The sequence below is a fragment of the Peromyscus californicus genome, unplaced genomic scaffold, assembly GCF_007827085.1.
Source record: "Peromyscus californicus insignis strain IS unplaced genomic scaffold, ASM782708v3 Scaffold_3__1_contigs__length_106647218, whole genome shotgun sequence".
Classification (NCBI taxonomy): Eukaryota; Metazoa; Chordata; class Mammalia; order Rodentia; family Cricetidae; genus Peromyscus; species Peromyscus californicus.
Window position 1 is genome coordinate 82,916,793 of NW_026294551.1, and position 20,452 is coordinate 82,937,244.

The 20,452-nt window shown below is 35.4% G+C and overlaps 1 long non-coding RNA gene across 1 annotated transcript in view; it reads left to right on the forward strand.

The window, feature by feature from the left end:
* Positions 1-2,513: 2,513 nt before the first annotated feature.
* Positions 2,514-20,452, forward strand: part of LOC128122809 (uncharacterized) — a 176,838-nt gene continuing 158,899 nt past the window's right edge. The window contains exon 1 of the long non-coding RNA XR_008222499.1: positions 2,514-2,739. This is a non-coding gene — a long non-coding RNA (uncharacterized LOC128122809). The remainder of the gene's footprint in view (positions 2,740-20,452) is intronic.

The window sequence follows — 20,452 nt, forward strand, 5'->3', positions numbered from 1 at the left end:
AGGCACCTGACTGGGCTAACAAAAAGCTGACCAGTGATTGGTGAAGGAGGAGGAATAGGCAGGACTTCTGGTCAGGGAGAGTAAGTAGGAGGAGGAATTTAGTCTTCTGAGAAGAAAGAAAAGGGAAGAGAAGAAGAAAAACAGACACCAAGGAGACGACAGGGGCCAGTCAGACATGGAAGAAGCAGGAAAGTAGGACATATAGAATAAATGAAAAGTAAAAAGCCCTAAGGCAAAATGTAGATGAATAGAAACAGGTTAAATTAAGTTCAAAGAGCTAGTGGGACAAGCCTAAGCTAAGTCTGAGCATTCATAATTGATAACAAGTCTCCATGTTGATATTTGGGAGCTGGTTGGTGGCCCAAAGAAAATGCTAACTACACTCACACTTGAATGGCAATCACTTTCACCCACCGAACCATTTCCCCAGTTCCCTTTCCTCTAAATCTTTATCTTTGTTTTAAAATTGGGCTGTAAATCACTCGGGAGGCAGAGCCAGGCGGATCTCTGTGAGTTCGAGGCCAGCCTGGTCTCCAAAGCGAGTCCCAGGAAAGGCGCAAAGCTACACAGAGAAACCCTGTCTCGAAAAACCAAAAAAAAAAAAAAATAAATAAATAAAATAAAATAAAATTGGGCTGTAAATCAATTCTTCGTATTGAATAATTAATTACCTTTCCTTTCAGTTCAACTGGGCCAGGTTTGAGGGTAATAACTTCTACCAAGTAACATCTGTGGCCTTCTGTTCTTAATCAGTTACTTGCAAACATAAAATATGTACCATGAGTGACTTAGAATAAGCAAGGTCTCCTAGTAAAGATGGGATTGATTCAGTAAATTACATTGAAATTAATTGATGGAATAGAATTGGAGTGATGGTTGCAATGCTTATGATGGTAAAGCATTATTGTTTTCCCTTTTCCACTGCTTTGCTCTTCCTTAGAGTCCTACATAATTTATCCATCTACATGGTCATTTTTCAGCAAACTTTTTTAGTAGAGTCGATTTTTGTGGAAGGCAATGCCAGGCTCCATTTCCAAGGTGTAACTTTTCACAGAGAGCATAGTCTCACTGTTCCTTCTCTCTTGATTTTGGATATGGTTTTGGTGACTGTAGCTTGAAGAACCACCAGGGACCACATTGAGAATGATGAAAAGAACAGTCATTCTCATCCTTGGTCCTCGCTTTCATCTGCTCTGGCTTATTTAGCTCCATTCACCATTTTCATGAGCGATGGGGACTTTATATTTTATTCTAGCAACCACTTATTTCTAGTGTTGAGGATTCAGAGATATGTCTAACCCTAGATTAGGGTAAATTTATTTTCAGAAACTAATGTCTAAGATATACTGTTGTAGTTTCTAAAGTATCGCTCCAAATGTGACTAAGAGAGGTATGTGCTCCAAATCTCTATATCATCAATTTGATAACTTTGTGTAATTTTTAAAAACAAAACCAAACCAAAAAAAGAAAAAAAGAAAGAAAAAACCCATTAATTTTCCTGCAGGGTATCTGCTAAATCTTTCCTAAATCCGGAATACACATTAGCCTATGTGTATTTATATCTCAGCACCTGCAGAAGACACAAGGAAACATGAGTTGGACGCCTAAGGTCACTCTTAGTCACCAAACTCGAAGGAGAGCTATGGGAAGTCAGCGGAACCATTTATTCCTTCTGTCCGTGCTTTTGCGTTGATGCTTTTTCAGACCCATTCATCAATTTCACTTCAGTTTATCTCAGTTTCTATTTTGAGGACCTATGAGATAGTGATGCTTTTTTGTTTGTTTGCATCTCCACAGACAACTCCTCCCCCCTCCCCCCGCCCCCGCCCGATACTCTCTTCAGGCAGTCCCTTGAGAATACTCAGACTATGGAAATCCATCTTCCACTACCACGGACACGTTTATTTGGGCCTAAGATAGCTGATCTTTATTTTCTAAAGTTAAAAAAAAAATCCAGTTTCTTTTGACTATTAGAGGAGACTTGGTAGATTCTCTAAGTTGAAGGTTACTAGAAAACTAAAATACTTTTGATGAAGGTGTCCGCACAGTTAATGAAAAGAACTTCCACCCACGGAAAACATCGTCCCACGGTCCCCTAGAGGAGCCCAAACTTTATGATGCACACTCCTATGAGGAAGAGCAGGAAGATTGCTATCCACCTTGCCCTCTCCCGCCTCTCACTAGCTGGCTCCCGCCTGCTGGGTTGCAGAACAGTGTATCACTGCGGTGCTTTTCCAGCGAGTAATGCGCTGCGATGGTTTGGGGCTTTGTCTTTATTCACAACATTCATGTGCCTCAGCAGGGGGGAAACTGCACAGTTGCCTGCCAGCCTGTCCTCTTTGACAGACTGCCTGATGAAGAAACCCGAATGATAACTCTTGAGAGAGAGAGAGAGAGAGAGAGAGAGAGAGAGAGAGAGAGAGAGAGAGAGAGAGAGAGAGAGAGAGAGAGAGAGTAAAAGAGGAGGGAGGGAGGGGGAGGATGCTCTCCGGCACACTCATATATTAGGTCTCGGTGCAAAGGCGGAAGGCTGCAGAAGCCGCAGCAGCAGGGTTTCGGGCACAGATTGTAACTAGTGCGTGTGACCGCGGTGGTCAGGAGGACTTTGAAGAGGCAATCTATTTATGCACAGAACACTCTAGCTCTGCTAACACTGAGAGCGCAAACACCCCTTGTTCTCTCATTTAGAGACTTGCATCTTCTTGGCACTCAACACTTCCCAAGGCACTGCTACCACAGGTAAGATGCAGTTAAGATTTCTATATTCGTGACATCATTACACTTTGACACACTTTAAACGGTGAGTCCTTCTTAATGCCTGGTTTCTGTGGAACTGCTCCCCCTTCATATTAATCTCTCTCCACACAAACAATTCACAAGACAAACTGTCATTAAATGAGGGAAGAAAACTTAAATTTCTCTTAATATAAATCTACATGATTGCATTTCTGGGAGTTTCAGGTCCGCAGCTGGGACTCTAAACTCATGCTGTGATGTGCCATGCAAATCACAATGTCTAGTATTTCTACATAGACTGCATTGTCCACTATCATTTGTATAAGCCACAGTCTTTTCCTGGCTACAACAGTGTACTGTGCATGTGTTTAATAAGTAATGGGATCATCTCCTCTAACTTTTGAAATTTGCAGGAACCAATGGTAAAACACCTAAGTTGTAGAGTTTGATCAAATCATTATGATGTAGAGGTAATTTCTCATCCGGAAACATCTTCACAGTTTTTGCTGAAGAGGTGTTATCAAGAGTTCATGCATACACAATTAACAGGTAGCACACACAAGTGAATGTCTGAGGCTAAAAGAAAATGCAAGGTGTTGTGTTTCATATGCTGCATGATATCACTGAGTCTCACTTTTTAAATAAAAAGACTTCTGGTTTTGTAACTGTATCCATTTTCACCTGTCATTATTATTATTTTTTTTGAAATAAAGTAATCTCTTAAGCAAGGTCAGTCGGTATTGCTGATATTGCTGGGAAAACTGTAATCACAGAAACATATTAAGAATGTGTTACAGGTCTATAGAAAATATAGCAGTAACATTGTCAACAGGTTTGTGAAATTTTAGTCTGCTCAGTTTAGATAAGAGTGTTCTGTAATGCTAATCACTTGTAGCTTGAATTGAAATCTGTTGTTCCCTTCAGGGCCCCAATAACTTGGAATTATAATTATATTACTTTATATGATCAAAGGTTAAAAAGTGTGTAAATTAAAGCCAATTTTCCTTGACCCTTTCTCATATGAATGTATTTGTATGCAAATACATATAATATACCTCTTATAATTTTATATGTTTAATGTTTTTCTGTCATAACTACTTTGTATAAATGTTGTTCCTAACCAAACTCTCCCCTGTGAAATATTCATATGCTCCTAATCTGGAATCATTATAGTGACAGTTAATGGCTTTAACTTTGGCATACAATAAAATATGTAGCATAAGATTAAAACACATCCTGGCAGAGTACAGTAGAGTATTGTGAAAATAGGAGCATTTGCATGCAAAAAATGCATAATTCATCAGAAGACTTGTGAATCTTGTTCCTGTGCATGACTTATTTCATTTTCCAATTTCACTTACAAAAGGTTTAAGTCCACAGGGAGTGTATGTAAAATACTCAATTGACTAAGGATGTGAAAATTAAAGGAGGGAAGAATTATTATTGCAATGACTTTTGTAGTACTGTTGGGTAGCTGGTATGAATGTAAAGAATTCGTCTGAGAGTCTTGCCTAGAGTGCATTAAAAAAATCAAGAGAAAGTTGATGGGAAATATGTCAATGTGTAAAATCATTGGGATGAAGAAAATGAATGACAAGAAGGTGCAGAGAAGTTTTCAGACTGTAAAAGGCAGAATATCCTCAGTAAACATGCAGGCAACTCTGTATTCTGTCTTTGGTGACTAGCAGGAAACAGGTGTGAAGAGTTACATTTCTCAGGCATGAATGAAATACCCCTGGCCAAATATCAGTTAAAAAAATAAATGACCTTTTTACTAATTTACAAAATTTTAAAATGCAGTTACCAAATTTATATATTGCCTGAAAAAGTTTCAGAAGTTCTCTTATTAGAAACCACATTTATATATTATGTTTTTGAGAGTTTATTAATGTTAGTACTTATTTGATTCACATGAGTTATGTGAGTTTTACTTTTTAAAAAATAAATATGATCAACAAACTGGCATGTGTTTTTCTTGGAAACTTTCAACATTAGTTTAAAGTTATACAGTATAGTTGTATTTTCCTCTGATAGGTTACAAATGCATCAACTTTCTGTTTCCAAACATCAACGTAGTATGAAGGACTTTTTGGTGTAAATGTGCATTATCATGCTAATTTTCTTTTAAATTTCCAAACTGTTGAGTTTTTCTAATTTTGTAAAATCTTTTAAAATGCCCAGGATACAATTAATGCATAATTAATGTCATTTTCAGGAACTTGAAGTCCCCAAATATTTCACTTAGAAGAAAAGAAATGCAAAGGAATGCAATCACTTTTCTATTCACAGTCCTAGTCAGTAAAGTCCATTGTGCTGGAACATGTCCTCATTCTTACCAGTTTCAAAATTCTTTGGAAAAATTTGGCTCCAATGCCATCTAATACATCACCAATTGGATACTTGTCTGAATCTTCAAAGTGGTCAAGTTAGATCCTACATCTATGATTGCACTCTTTTTGTCAATGCTGTATTTCAGTAGTACTACTCAAAAAATATTATTGAGGCAGAAATTTATTAAGTTGGCTTAAACAATGGCAGTAGTTAAAAGTTAAATGTCAGTAGTTACAAGTTAAAGACTCCATGTCTTTGTTGTTTGAGAGGAATTTCAACTTTACCCTAAGCATGAATATACTTGACTGATTAGAAATGACTTGTTGAAATAGATTCTTTTTTATTAATGTGATAATACTATACTGGAATGTTTCTTGATTTGTAAAACTATAGCAATTTTATTTTGTTAGTTCTTGAAAAAACACATGAGTCTTACTGGAATCATGGACAGTTATTCTGAAATTACTCTCTGAAAGTAAAAATTAAAATCCATAATCCCATGACAATGATAATGAGGCATGAGTAGACGTCATTCCAAGTCAGCAATTCAAAAGCAACAAGCTCAAAAGAATAATTATGGACCTCAGAAAGGAATGCTTCTCATGAGGGAACTACCTGGAAAGTGACAACTCCTTACACTGCCTGTAGGGATGAGTCAAGTGTGGTTATAAGAAGAATTGTTTGGACTGAATTAAGTGTACTGTTTTTAGCTACTGAAAGCAAAACACAAAAGTCTGAATAAGCGAGGGAATTATATGGCAAAGTCTTTATTTTGAAATTATCTACACTCAGCATTTTAAGGTCATTATATGTGATACTGAAATAGTCAAATGCTTTGATTGGGAAAGTATCCAGACTCTGCTCTTTTTACCAAATAATATTATTTCTATATGCACATATAACTATCACTATAAATACAGTAACAGGTGCAACCTGCTTCAGGGAGTGCTGATGCAGAAAAATCAGGTAATTAAATTAAAAGAAAAGTTATAAAATGTATTCTTATCTTTAAATATATCTTTTCTAAAAAGATAATCAAAATAGATTTGAAAGAGTTATTTTAATTAAGTACATTGAAGTTTGTACCAAGGATCATTTTCCTAAAAAGATGCTTTATTCACTACCTGTTACAAGCTTAACCTAAACTTCAAGAGATGGAACATAGGGGTTACAGACCATAATTCATACACAAATGTGTGAAGTCAAAAATTGCAACAATCCTCATTTGAAAACAATACCCATTCATTTACCTTCCTGGTATCCATGCAAACTGCTGAAAGCTTATCAGTGTGCACATTAGTTATGATGTTACCTAATCACAATATAGCTAACATGGTACTTAATTATGCATACATGTAGAAAGGTTAGATTGTTTGTTTTGTAGTGTATAAAAAGGTGGAGATTAAAGAGTCTTCCCTAATGTGAACTTTCTGTCTTAGATTAAAGGGCTCCTGACATTTCAGCAAAGTTCTGTTTAAATTAGCTCTCTGTGTTTTTCTTTAATCTGCACAGGCAAATAGTAAATGCTTTAAAGTCCTGCTTAGAAGGTAACAGATACCAATTAATTAGTGTCTGCTGGCAGATACATACATTTTAAATACAAACCATAGGGTTCGGATAAAGAGGTTAATTCAGTTTCTACAAGATGGGATCAATACTCTCTTTTAAGTATTATAAGAAAACATACTAAACATTAGGCAATTATAGAGTGAAGGTCAATTCCTAGTCATGATTAAAAGATTACATTAGTGCCTACATTCAGAGCACATAATTCTTCATATGTGTTTACAGAACTAAGTACAACTTGACTTGGTCTGTTGGAAGATTGATATTATCCAAAACATTGCTTACTTCATTGGAATGTAAATCACCATTGACATTTTCCTTAATGTGACATAAAAGTAGGTTCTCATGTAATTCAATTTATCATTAATTTGCTCAGATAATCAAAATATTCTTGTTAAATGAGGGAAGGTCGTATGGCAGACGTCTTAGTAAGTTGCTTTGGCTTAGAATACCATTTTATGACCTTGTTTGCAACAATAAATCCCTAATCATATGTTCAGAATGCATTCTTCATCATCTGACAGCAATAGGTTACCATTGCAATATCTTCCTTTTTAAAAACCCAGGTCCTGTGAACGATGTTTCAGTTCCAACTCCAAACATGTGTTGTGTCCAGATGTTCAAACACAGTCATTCCCTATAGGCTTACAGTTACAGGTTGGTTTAAGAATTGCTATATATGAATATACACATCAGAATCCCAAGTTAAAATTAGAACACAGGCTGTGATGTGCGTAAAAATGGTACAAGATCACACTTAGCTGTGGAAATTTCATGTTCAAATGAAAATATATTTTCAACCTCATTATTATAGCCCACAATGTACACTCAGTAAATTTTAACAAAAGAACAGACACACACACACACACACAACCACACACGGGTAGGGAGTAGATATAATGACACCGTCTAAATACAGTTTGCCTCGTAAGTCTGAATTTTAAGTAAATTTTGAAAAAAAAATATCATTGATCCATTTGGAAAATTCTACAGCTTGAGATGCTTAAAATGGCTCATTCTTCTAGTGTTCTACAGTGATTAAGGTATAAAGAAGTAAGTTGATCAGAGAAATAATAACTTCATTGCTGGAATTTTCTGACAGCTGACATAAACTTAGAAAGTGACAAGAAGAACATTTGGAGAATGTTCCTTAAGGAAAGCTAGTGCTTTCTGTCTGATGGTCTGATGTACTTGTTGTGATTTCTTCAATAATTTATTAAAAATATCAAACAAAAGTCAGTCATATGTATTAATCAGTGAAAACAGAAGAAAGTTTGTAAATCATGGGGTGACACACCCAGGACCCTCCATAATCAAGTTCTCCAACACTGCACATTTCATTTCTTCATATTTCCTCTTCCTGTATTCCTTCAGAAGAGGATCGCCAAGAGTCTGCACAAGGACAAGAAACTCATCTTAGACACTTTCTCAGTTTAAAATGTATTATTGTACATGTTGTCATCAGATCCTTCAAAAGAGAACTATTTTCCTTCCAGTCAAAGCATTTTCACCATGCTACAATAGTAAGGCCCAAAAGGAAAGAGAAAACCAAAGAAAGAAACTCTCCTCTTAGTGATTGGTGCATGTTCACATCCACCTGGATGGGAAATGAAGTATATTCTGGACACATGAGAACCATGTTAAAAAACCCAAAGTCTCCCCACCTAAATATAGCTGACCCTTGAATATCAAGCTGCTGGTTCTATTTACTTGAAATTTCTGGAGTTCTCTGATAATTTATACCATCTTTCAGGTAAAACATGCAGCCTAGAAATAGTAAAACAAATATAAGGAGACACTAGGTACATAATAAAATCACACAATAAATGTGGATGATAACCTCTTTGATCATTTACTACTATAAGATGTGTACAAATCTATTGCTTAAAAAAAGGTTAAAATTCATCAGACCTCATGCAAGCACAGGGGGCACACGATGCTACTCACCATCAAAGCCATAGAAAATACGAAAGTGCTTATTAAATCATAACTCCATAAGCTTTGTTTTAGAGCATACTGTATAACTATAATTACTTTGAAAATCTCCTGGGTTAATATTGTAAAGGGTGAAATTTTTCTTTGGATTTTTGACTGGAAGGCTTATCACCTCTCATCCCTGTTTACTTAAGATTCTAAAGCATTCCCATGATTTAAATATATTTTAGCTTAGTCCATGACCCTATGTACTTATGCCGATGGAGGATACATTTTTACAAATATAAGAAGAGGGTAATTGTGTTCACTGTAAGCTTCTATGCAAAGGTTATTCATACATGTCTAAGACAATAGATATAAAGTTCATCTTTCTTATAGAATGATAAGCAAAGTGGAAAAATCAATCACACTTTTCTTATTGCTCTTCCTTTTTAACCCTCTGAGTGAAGATGTTGGATAAAGTACCACTAGTATATGATTTAGAGAAATACTGCCTGATCAAAGAGAACATTTATAATAATTAGTAATTCCTGCTGTGGCATATGATGTTGCCTTTGATGCATAATCCTTTACCATATGCCATTCTATATATTTATATGCGTACTCCACTTAAACTGTATGAAGTAAAAATTAATGACAATGCTTAAAAATGAGAAAATGCATATGCTTAAGTTAATGTATTTTGCAAGGGTTCCTCTGCCCTAAAAAATCAGAGCCAGAACTGAAAAACAGCACAGTTTTTCTTGTCTCTTTTAAACCCTACAACTTGGCTGGGTGGTGGTAGTGCACATCTTTAATCCCAGCACTCAGGAGGCAGAGCCAGAGAGATCTTTATGAGTTTGAGGCCAACCTGGTCTACAGAGCGAGATCCAGGACAGGCACTAAAACTACACAGAGAAACCTTGTCTCAAAAAACCAAAAAAAAAAAAAAAAAAAAGAAAGAAAGAAAAGAAAAGAGAAAAAACCCTTCAACAGTTAAGATTCAATATTTACCATATTATTCTACAAACTTGCATACTTTTTAGTTAACAATACACATAATACCCGATTGAAAAATGGAAAGGAAGTAATCATCAGAATATAAGATCCAATGGATTTTAAAATTTTACTATTAGTTTATCATATTGGATAATTAATCTTTGCTGGCAGCTGTGCTTCTTCATATGCATCTTTCTCATTTCACAAGTGTAATAAATAGATATTTAGGAAATACTGACTAAAGAAATATGGTCCTGACAAAGGAGAGGCTAAGAAATGGGCAGTTATGCATCCTTAATTTATCAGACTGATGACATCTACCCTGTTACACTACTGTGAGCATTAACTGTACTATGAGGTTTTCTACACCAAACTCACCACTCAGGCAGATCATGACATGAAAAATGAGAGAGTATTCTTTCCTGGAAACACCTCCTACCCAGAGCTTCCCTCACTTCCCCTTAAACATATGCATTAATTCTGATAAAAACAATTAAAAAGAAGTTCCAGCTGATGATATTTTATAAAATATCTGACTAATGTTCCTCAGAACCATTGAGACTATGAAAAATAAGAATGTTCTGAGAAGCTGTAACACTCAACTAATGTGGCATGATTGCTAGATGAGATGTACCCTGAGTGCAGTTCTCGGACAGAAAATAGGAGGGATGTTACAAACTGAAAATTATGGATTAACTTAGTATTAACTTAGTTAGTGGTGTTTATAGCCATTGATTCATGAGTTCTAACAAATAAACAATAGGAAAACAAAGTTTAATAGTGGAACTGGATGTCAGGTGTGTAGAAAATATTTGTATTAGAATCACAGCACTTCTAGAAATCTAAGTCTAATTAAAAATTAGAGATTTACATGTCCAATGACCATATATAAAAAATAGAAAAACCCATCTTAGGGCACCTGCTTGTAATTACACTATTTGAGTGTTGGAGGGGCAAAGATCTTAATGCAAAGCTAGTCAACTGTATAGGAATTTGAGGTCAATCTAGGCTACATGACTCATCTCAATAAAGAAATAGGAAGAATCTCATCATCAATGGTCTTAAAGCAAGCAGATGGGACAAATTCATTATGAAAACATTCCAATTTCATCTCATTAAAAAAAAGTTCATGCCCACTTTAGGGTATCATAACTTGACTAGAAAGTAAAGTACGTCTGTATCTCTAGTTTGATTAAGTAATATTAGGTTCAATTAAAGTGATTTTTTTTTAGATTATATGAAGTGATACATAGTTCATAGAGATCACAGTTCCACTTCAAACACATTCACTTCTAAACGTATGTGTGTGTGTGTGTGTGTGTGTGTGTGTGTGTGTGTGTGTGTGTGTGTGGTGTTGTGTGTACAAGACTACATATGTGGGAACAAATAAAGACCTGAGGACAACCTTGGGTGTCATCTCTCAGGACTGTCTACCTCAAATTTCAGTTTTAGTTTTAATCTTCTGTTTTAGGCAGAGTCTCTTCCTAGCCTGGAATTCACCAAGTAGGCCAGGCTAGCTTGCCAATGAACCCTAGCTGGCCACCTGTCTCTGCTTTCCCTCCACTAGGATTACACATGAAGATCACCATGCCTAGATTCTCCTACGTGAGTTTAGAAGTTAAAGTTCAGGTTTTTGTGCTCTTATGTTAAGCACTTTCTGGACTGAGCTATCTTTTCAGACCCCAAACATTTCCTTAAAAAAAAATCAAGTTGCAAGTTATACTTCCTCTTGCCTATGGAGAATACCTTCCCTAATGTGTTTGGAGGTCTCCTTAATGACTGTTTGTTTGTTTTAGAGATTTCTGTAGCAAAGTTACTTGCTTGCCTCACTGCTAAGACTCCCTTTAAGTCCACCTTATTCATCAAATTATGTGTCACTCTATTCATTTAGAAAATTGTTATCGTATTCTTTTTTTTTTTTTTTTTTTTGAGGTATTTTTTTTTTTATATTCTCTATTAATTATTTTAACATTATCATTGTTAAAATGCTTTTACAAAACAGAAAATGTTGGGCGTGCATCATCTACACATAGAATTATACTTAGGATACCAAAACATGAGTATTATGAGTTCCAACATAAGAATACGATAATGTTATCGTATTCTTAAAGTAAGTGTAATACAAAGTGCAGTCTGTCTACTCAAGATCTCATCAGTTCTCTATAAAATTCTCAGTATCAATGAGTTCAAAGGCTCTGCCAAACGTACTTTTAAAATGTTAAACTCAGAAATATTTAAAGGTCTTTTCTTTCTGCCTTTGATAGTGTTCCCAATGCAAATAAGTGAATATTGACATTTGTCTGAAGGGCACTCAGTTTCGTCTTATGGCAGGGTTTCCAATGATGAAAATTAATTGTATGAACCATTGTCAAGTTAGAACATACACCCACTGAAGGGATCACCCTGAATGGATACCGTAGAAATAGATGTTGTGACTATAGACTTGAAACTTTGATCACACCCTTCACTACCCATTCGTATTTAATTTTGTCTTTCTTTGTACTTTTTGCTCTTAAGGATAGCCAGAGAGAGAATGAAGAAAACTAGACAAAAGATAGTCATTTATTTCTTCAGCCTATTTGTTTTGTTTGGTGTTTGGTTCAGAATTAAGATCTGATTGATAAAGGAAAAATATTTAAGGAATAATAATATTCCTTGATAGTTATTTTTATTCTTTGAAAAATGGATTCATGTTGGCAAGCTTCAATTATTACAGCTATAGAGCTTTATGTTTCTTAAATTCAATAATTTAATGTGTTCAGGTGCTTGGAAATAAATATAATGTTTCAGTACTTAAAAAAACATGATCTATACCTATGTATTGTGTAATTATACATAAGTTTAATTAGAAAAAAACTAATGAGATGTGATTGGCAATCTGACTAGTGAGGAACTGCTACAGCAAATTTCTACTAATGGAATCTTTCTCTTCCAGTTCTAAATTCAGACTCCCTTAGAGTATCTAAATTATTGTATTGGACATCTGCCATCCTGGCCTTTGACAAACATCCTCACATAAAGCTACCAAATTAATTATAGGTCAGAGTAGAGGAAGATGGACAGAATCAACTATTTGTGAGTTTATCTTAGGACAACAAACCACAGAACAGATGAAGTATAGTAATTAATTAGATATAATGATTAATCTGAATAAGGTTTCACTAATGAAGAATAGTGTTGATAGGCTAGCTAGAATGTACATTTATAAGAGTTTGTGGGGATTACAGTATATGCTACACCTAATAGTTATATGTCGTGCAGAGCAGATGATAACCTCAAGAGACACAAGTTCAGTATAGTGAACTTTGCTCTGAAGATTAGAATTGCTTGCCAACATCCCCAACAATTTACAAACCTGTTTATGTAATTACTCTCTAACACATACTGTCTTTTATCTTGAGGAACTTCTCATGATGGTCTGCATGTTTATATTTTAAAGGCTTTCCCACACATACTTTCTGCGTTTAAATGCCACACACATCAAAATCCTAAGGATGCTGGTATCAGATGCAGACCTTGCATTGACAGGAGAAATCCATGAGTCCATCTGCTCTTTGGAATCATCAATATTTCATAGTTTTTTTCCTCTTGCTATCACTGAACCAAATTCCATTAGTTCTAAAAACTATATTTTCTATCTAGCCACTAAATGACTTATTTTTTTCATTCCCCCCCCCCCAAAGATAGCTTATTCAGAGAGTAAAATCTCAATCACAAATACCAGGAAATGTATCAATGTATTTGATACTTTTAAAATTTAAGTATTTATTAATAAACAGGCAGCTACCCTTGTCAGGCATTATGGTTCAGTGGTTTAATGTATCATTATATTTCATTTCTTAAAAACCCAGGAGTTATTGTTGCCACCAATCTTACTCATTAAGAGTAAAAGCAAGAGGCTTAATTATTTGCTCAAAGACACAAATATGGTGAATGCTCACCTTGAGTTTATACCAAAGTCCAACTAACTCCACGATCATGCCTTTCATTATTTTTAGGAACTAAAAATTAATTCCTCATGAGTATAAAAGTACTTTCCATGTACAAGGAAAATTAACAAAGAATGTTATAAAAATTAATTTGAAGTAAAATCAAATTCATCATTAAAGTGTAATGGTGATTTATGAAGTCTACAATGTAAAATAATCCAATAAACAGTAATGTGATTATTATTTAATGTTTTCCCCAAATGCTACTTCTCTGAAGAAAGAAGTTCTTTGCTCCCCTGCTTTGAAAACCTTACATAAACAAAGGTAATATTGTCTATCTAAAATGAAGTCATCGTTTCTTTTATATTAGACTACATGCATGGATGTATATACACATATACACATCATAGTAGTAGTGGAATTTCTTTTCTGTGGTGTTGCTTTAGATCTCCAGCTACTTGAGATGAGGGAAGGCAAATCAGAAGATGAAGTAGCAGAGGAGTTCAATTAAAGGAAGATTGAGCCAACTGAAGATCAATTCAAAATAAAGGCTAAAAGCCCTGAGTAGATAATGTAAATCAATATCAAAGATGATGGGTCTGTGAGAGGTGTGAGTTTTCAAACAGCTTTTCAGGAAACTATTACATAAATTAAATACCACCGCATTTCCTTCTAAGAAGGGGTCATCTGTTTGAGTTCCTCAGTCATCTTACCAACTTTTATCCCAATCAATGTGTTGTAGAAACCTTCACTCAAAGGGTTAGGACAAAACATTTTAAGTACCTTGTGTGTGCAGTACAAACTGTCCGTTGGTGTGGAGTCATTTGCCTCAGGGACTTTTAGTTAACCCATAGTCAGCACACAGTTGGGAATTATTCAGTATTGAAAGAATAGTTGAAAGTCACAGAAGAGATATAGCTATATGCTATGTCTGAAGATCCAAAATATGTCTATACACTGATGTATTTGTATGAAGGTATAAAAATACAAGGTGCTATAGCAATCATTTTCATCTTGGATTTTAGGGAAGTATGTGTTTCTATCATGTCATAGCTGTGATTTAAGAAAGAGCAAAATGAAGAATCCTTTCTTTGTCTCTATTATTTAAGAAAGCTCCCTAAAAAAAAAAAAACTGTTTTAGGAAAATGAGATTAGGTTTCTGGTTGACACATTCTTACCAGCTATATTGCAAAATGAATAGTCCATAGTAATTTTCTTTAAAATGGGATACTAACTATGTTGCCCCTATAATTTAGTATGAGAAGGGAATGGAAATATGTGAAATGCTTGCAGTATCCTGGACTACACATGTAAATGTCAGAAAGACTGTATTTAGGCAGTGAGAATAGCCTTCAATGTTCAATAGGATGGAGTGATTAGCTGATCATGCCAATCATATATGAAGAAATAGGATGTGCTCCCTCCCACTCTACATCTTAGAATCATATGCTTATGCCTCCCTATGAATACACACATAGAAATATGCATCTTGTTTTGAATATGAACTCTTAAAAATATTTAATAGCAAAATTTATGTTACCTCAGTCCTTGGGCAAACATCACAAAAACTGAAATAACCTTTTTTTTTCATTATTGGAAGCACACCTTTTTTATTTTTTCTTAAAAAAATATCTTAGAGGTCACTTTGTCATTATTTAATATCATCATTCTTAGAAGAATATCCATCATTTGCTTGGGACTATACTTTAGGCATTGAGAAAAAATTGTGAGTGAAGGAATAAAAAATGTCTTTACAAAGTATAAGGGTCATAAACCAGAACTCTAAGTAACAATGAACAAATATAAAAGGACAAGAGGCAGTCTCCTTCTATTTGAAGTCAGTTTGCGTGAGCAATGGGTTTTTATGGCTCTAGAAAGCAATGTGTGCTTCCTTGTTGACATACACTGTTGAAACTGGATTTCCTAAAAGAATGTGGGACCAAAACACTCGACTCTACAGTCATCTTTACCAGAGGCAGATTGTTGTTCTGGGTTCTGTCACTGGATAGGCCTGAAGGTCTTGGTACTGTTTCTCAATAGAGTGCATTTCTATGCATGTTGACTTTGTAGGTTTCAACCTTTACGGCCTTAAGAAAATACTTTCAATGGCTAAGAACCACTTTCCTGAAGGATGCTGTCAGTGTCCAAATGTTTCATACTTGTGTTCATTTCTTTAAACCTAGAGAGGCCCTCAACAGTCCCTTTTGGATTCAGAGTTCTGGGACCATTCACTGTGAACAACTTAAAATATTTCTCTCAAGCTCCAGCTTTCTCTCAAACATCTTCTGCTAGTAAATCTCATGACTATATCAGACTCAGTTATGCAAAAACTTGGTAACTCAGACAGATACTCCTCATTTTCATTAGTGGAAAAACTCCTAAAACATTTAGGAGTTTCTCACATAGTTGGTGGAATTGTTGGTCTTTTTTCTTTAGCTGTGATTGCTCCATTGCCCCTAATGAAATGGTATGATTATATAGAGAGGAAGTTTTAGGAACAGTAGAGAAATTTCTCCAATGGGATTTGTTTTAGGAAGCTAAAGTAAGGTATTTACTTTGAGGTTGATGCACTTTTCAAAATGTGTGTGTGTGTGTGTGTGTGTGTGTGTGTGTGTGTGTGTGTGTGTGAGAGAGAGAGAGAGAGAGAGAGAGAGAGAGAGAGAGAGAGAGAGAGAGAGAAAGACAGACAGAGAAGAGATTTGGGTTGGTGTCTGCCTACATTGCTCTCCACTTCATTTCCTTAATCATCTATCTCATTGAACCTGGAGACCATGAATGAACTAGATTGGTTGGCCACTGATCCCATGGGATTCACTTATCTCTGACCTGCTTGCTCCCCACCCAGCATTACTGGTACGACACTCACATAGAGCCATGCTAAGGTTTTTATATGAGTGTCAAGAATCTGATTTAAGCCTTCTTACTTGCATAATAAGTTATCCACAGAGCCATCTCCTCAGCCCAAAAGGTTAGAAGAAAAAGAAATAGGTATTTAAATATTTAAATATGTATTTAATTTAAATATTAATTAAATATGTATTTAAAAGAAAAGAAATATGTATTTATTACATATTCCCTAAATAATTTAAATGATATAGGATCAAATATGAACTAGAAAAAATAAGAATGGCTTAGCTGAATGAAATTATGATTAGTTAATATACCTGTATAGGACTATTTTATAGTTAACTCTTGCTCTTACTAGTTGCTCAAACATAGTGACCTTTATGTTTATTCCTCTAGACTGTAAGTTGGTTGGTTGTTTCTGTTGATCTGTTTCAGCCATGTATGTTACACTTGTCTTACTTATGTAGCTCTGATCACTTGGTCTGTCAGTCAGGAGCTGACTAATTAAGAATGGGGCACGATGGGATTATTTGAGTTGGTTCTACTTAGTTTCTTCTCCAACAACTAACCGCAGAAGTCATCCCAGGGCAACAGCCAGTTGTCAAAAGAACTTCAAATATTCCCATGTGCTTTCTACAGCTACTACAGTCATTTTTTAACTTTATTAGTACAATTTTGCAGAGCAGTTCACATGGTCAACTCAGGTTCTGTGTAGGAGGTCTCTACAACGTACTTAAATACACAGAGGTCTTTATCTGTTGACATCAATGCAATTACACTATTGTAAGTCAAACTTCCTACTGTTGCAATATAGGATTCCCCATCTCAAAACTACAAATACTAAAGATGTTTATCTCTGCTGTCATAGTAATTCCCTGAATCAAGCCAATACAAGAGTCAAATTCAATTAAAAATGATTATACCTTTATTTTAAAAGAAACCACTGACAAATTCCTGTCCTGTTGATACTAGCTAAATGAATCAGAGGGAATATATCTCCTTGAAGACCGTTCAGCAATAAACAATATCTTGTAATCTTTGCTATCTTATGAGGTAAGACATAAGGTAAGACAGCTGGAGAAAATTGGTCATAAAGTACAACTGATCAGGGGTAGGTATCTTATCTCTGATCACACCCAATTTCTCATTCTGAAATGATAAACTCTGCCGTGATAGTGTTTGGGGATGTGACCCTTCATAAGGTAAGCAGTTCTTGGTGGGTGCATTCATGATGAGTTAAGCACATTTATAATGAGTTAGGATCAAAGGGTGCTAGCTAACCCTTTTTACCATTTAAGTCTACAGTGATAAGGTGGTATCTGTCAATCAGGAAACCAGCCCTCACTTTTCCCCATGTCTGTTGGAGCTTTGCTTTTGGACTTCCTAGCTTTCAGAAGCTTTGAGTAAGCATTATCTGTTTTTAATAAATTAATCAGTCTCTGTTATGCTTATGCTAATATTTATTTATATATGATCAAATTTATTGATTTACTTATATTGACCTTTTGATAATGAATGAGACCAAAAAGAAAGCAAAGATTAAAGTCCTGAACTAAAAAAACACTAGCTCATTACACAGAAGTTTGTGTAACAGACTTTTGATATGTTTCAAATCCTGGTCATGTATTTTCCACTTTATAATATGGAGTTATTCAAAGGTTTTCACAGCATTTTTCTAAAAGCAGAATTCTGCAATCAGGTACTGTTCTCATTTGACCTTCAAGAACCAAGGCCTTGAAATCTTACCTGGTGTTTCAGAGCTGTGGTTTAGACAGCAAACCCTTTAGCTCTCTGATCATTAAAATCCACTGGAAGTTAAACGTTCTTTATAAACAAGTAGGCCCATGGCATATTCAAAGAAAATGCTAAAATAAAACTCAAGAGAAGGTCTAGAACTTTATTCTTGTTTTTAAAGCTTTTCACACATTTTCTTCCCCACACTATACACATGTACACAGTCTTCCAGTGTATGCTGATTGCCTAAATCTTTGAGAGGTAGAACTGACACCTTTTTCAGCAGGGCTTTTACAGCCAGTCTTCTCATGCCAAAGTACATGTGCATGCACACACGCATGCATGCATACACACACACACACACACACACACACACACACACACACACACACCCTGTTATACCACCTGTTATTAATTATTAAATCACACCACATAGTTGTGCTTAGCGGTCCATGTTGAAACAAGTAGCTGTCTCTAGTGCTAGAGACACTCAACAATTTGTGTATTTTAATATTCAAGGGGCCGGAGAGATGGTTCAGAGGTTAAGAGCCCTGGCTGCTCTTCCAGAGGTCCTGAGTTCAATTCCCAGCAACCACATGGTGGCTCACAAGCATCTGTAATGTGATCTGGTGCCCTCTTCTGGCATGCAGACAGAACACTGTGTATACATAATAAAATCTTTAATATTCAATACTTCCATCTAAATAACATTAAAAGAGCAAATCTAAATTCTATCATGTAAGTAGACTCATTTAAAGTCTGAGTATATCTTTGAGGCTGTCCCATCATAACAGACTTCTGCCACAGCTAAGACCTGATGTATTTTAGCTTTGCATTCTAACCTGGGTTTTCACTTAGGAAATCTTAAAAAAAAATCTGCTATAAGCAAGCATACCCCCTGTCTCTGACATATTTTTACATGCTGAATTTTTTTCTTTCTTTCAAATGACAGCACAGTGTCGGTCTGTATTAATTATTCTGGCTCTTTCTAGCTAACCATTGATACAAAGGAAAGATGGAGGAAATTGTCCAATACTACTCAGTAAAGCAGCTTAAGCATACAGAGTCCTAGCTGCATTGTTATTTTCTTGTTAAGAGTAAAATGAACAGGGATGTAAACAAGGGAAGGGCTTTGCAATCCCTCTTCACAAGCGAAGAAAATGCCATGTAGACCATAAACTAAGAAATTTCAATAAATAACCAGCAGTGTGTGTCTGTCAGGGGAGAATTCATTGCTTATTAATCACAAACTTGGTTTATAATGGTTTATACTTGTTTCAAAGCCCTAGTTTCCAACCCCCAAGTTAGCAGTGTTTTTTTCCTAATTAAATTGGATTTCTTCCAGAATGCCTCAGCACAGTCACTAAGATTTATTATTCTTATTTTTTCCACGTGGAGAAAGTAGTATAAACAGCAGGTCTAAAGATTTTCCTTCAACCAACCTTAAAATTTTAACTGGAGAGTTCTTTTCTGTATTAATGTATTCCAGCCAGCTGACAAGATAATGCGCCCATGATGTTCAGTATCTGATCTAACCTTTTGTCTTTGTCAGAAAAGGCAGGATTTTTCATGGAGATATCTGAGTTTAAAAGAATACAGCTCATCACTTAAACAGTAGGGCAGGGAGTTTGTCATAGTATGTGTAGTTATGTTCTGGTACAGGCACTTGCCATTTAATATGATAGGGTTCATCTATAAAAGAATAAAAACACTAACTAAAGGTTTGCTCCTCAATTTGAATTGCTAAAATAAATAGGTTTTAATTCAGATGAATCTCAATTTGCACCACCTTTAGGTTTTTGACAGCTTCTGCTTTGATAGACTATCTTTCATTATCACAAAAAGAATTAAAACATTTCTCAACTATAATTTTATCAGCAGTAAGATCAGCTGCTGTTTTTCCTTAAGCATGCTTGGCTTGTTCTCCTGATTAGTGATAATGTTTAATATTCAATTCTTATTAAAGTCTTATTTCAGAAGAAAACTAGCTACAATTTCATTTGCAATTTCAAGAGAAGCATTTTATTTTCATTCTTCCTGTGTTTTGGAAAGCAGGAAACAAATGGTGATAAAAGCCAATGAGAACATGGCATGGATGTGGCAGCCTGCTCATGGCCAGCACAGGGCCAAGCCGAAGGGGTGAGGCAGATGGGGACACAAGCCCCCATCCCCAACCAGGAAGCTATCTCCAATTTACTGCTGCTTGAAAAGAAACAGTAGGTTTTTCCAATGCAGTCTCACTGGGTACATAAACCACAATTAAGGATAGGCCACATGCCCAGAAGTAAATGACCAGAACCAAAACCAACTCAATGGTATTTTTACAAAGTTTTACCTCTTCTTGCTTTATTTGAGTATATTTTTATTTTGCTGGGTTTTTTTTTTTTTTTTGCTCA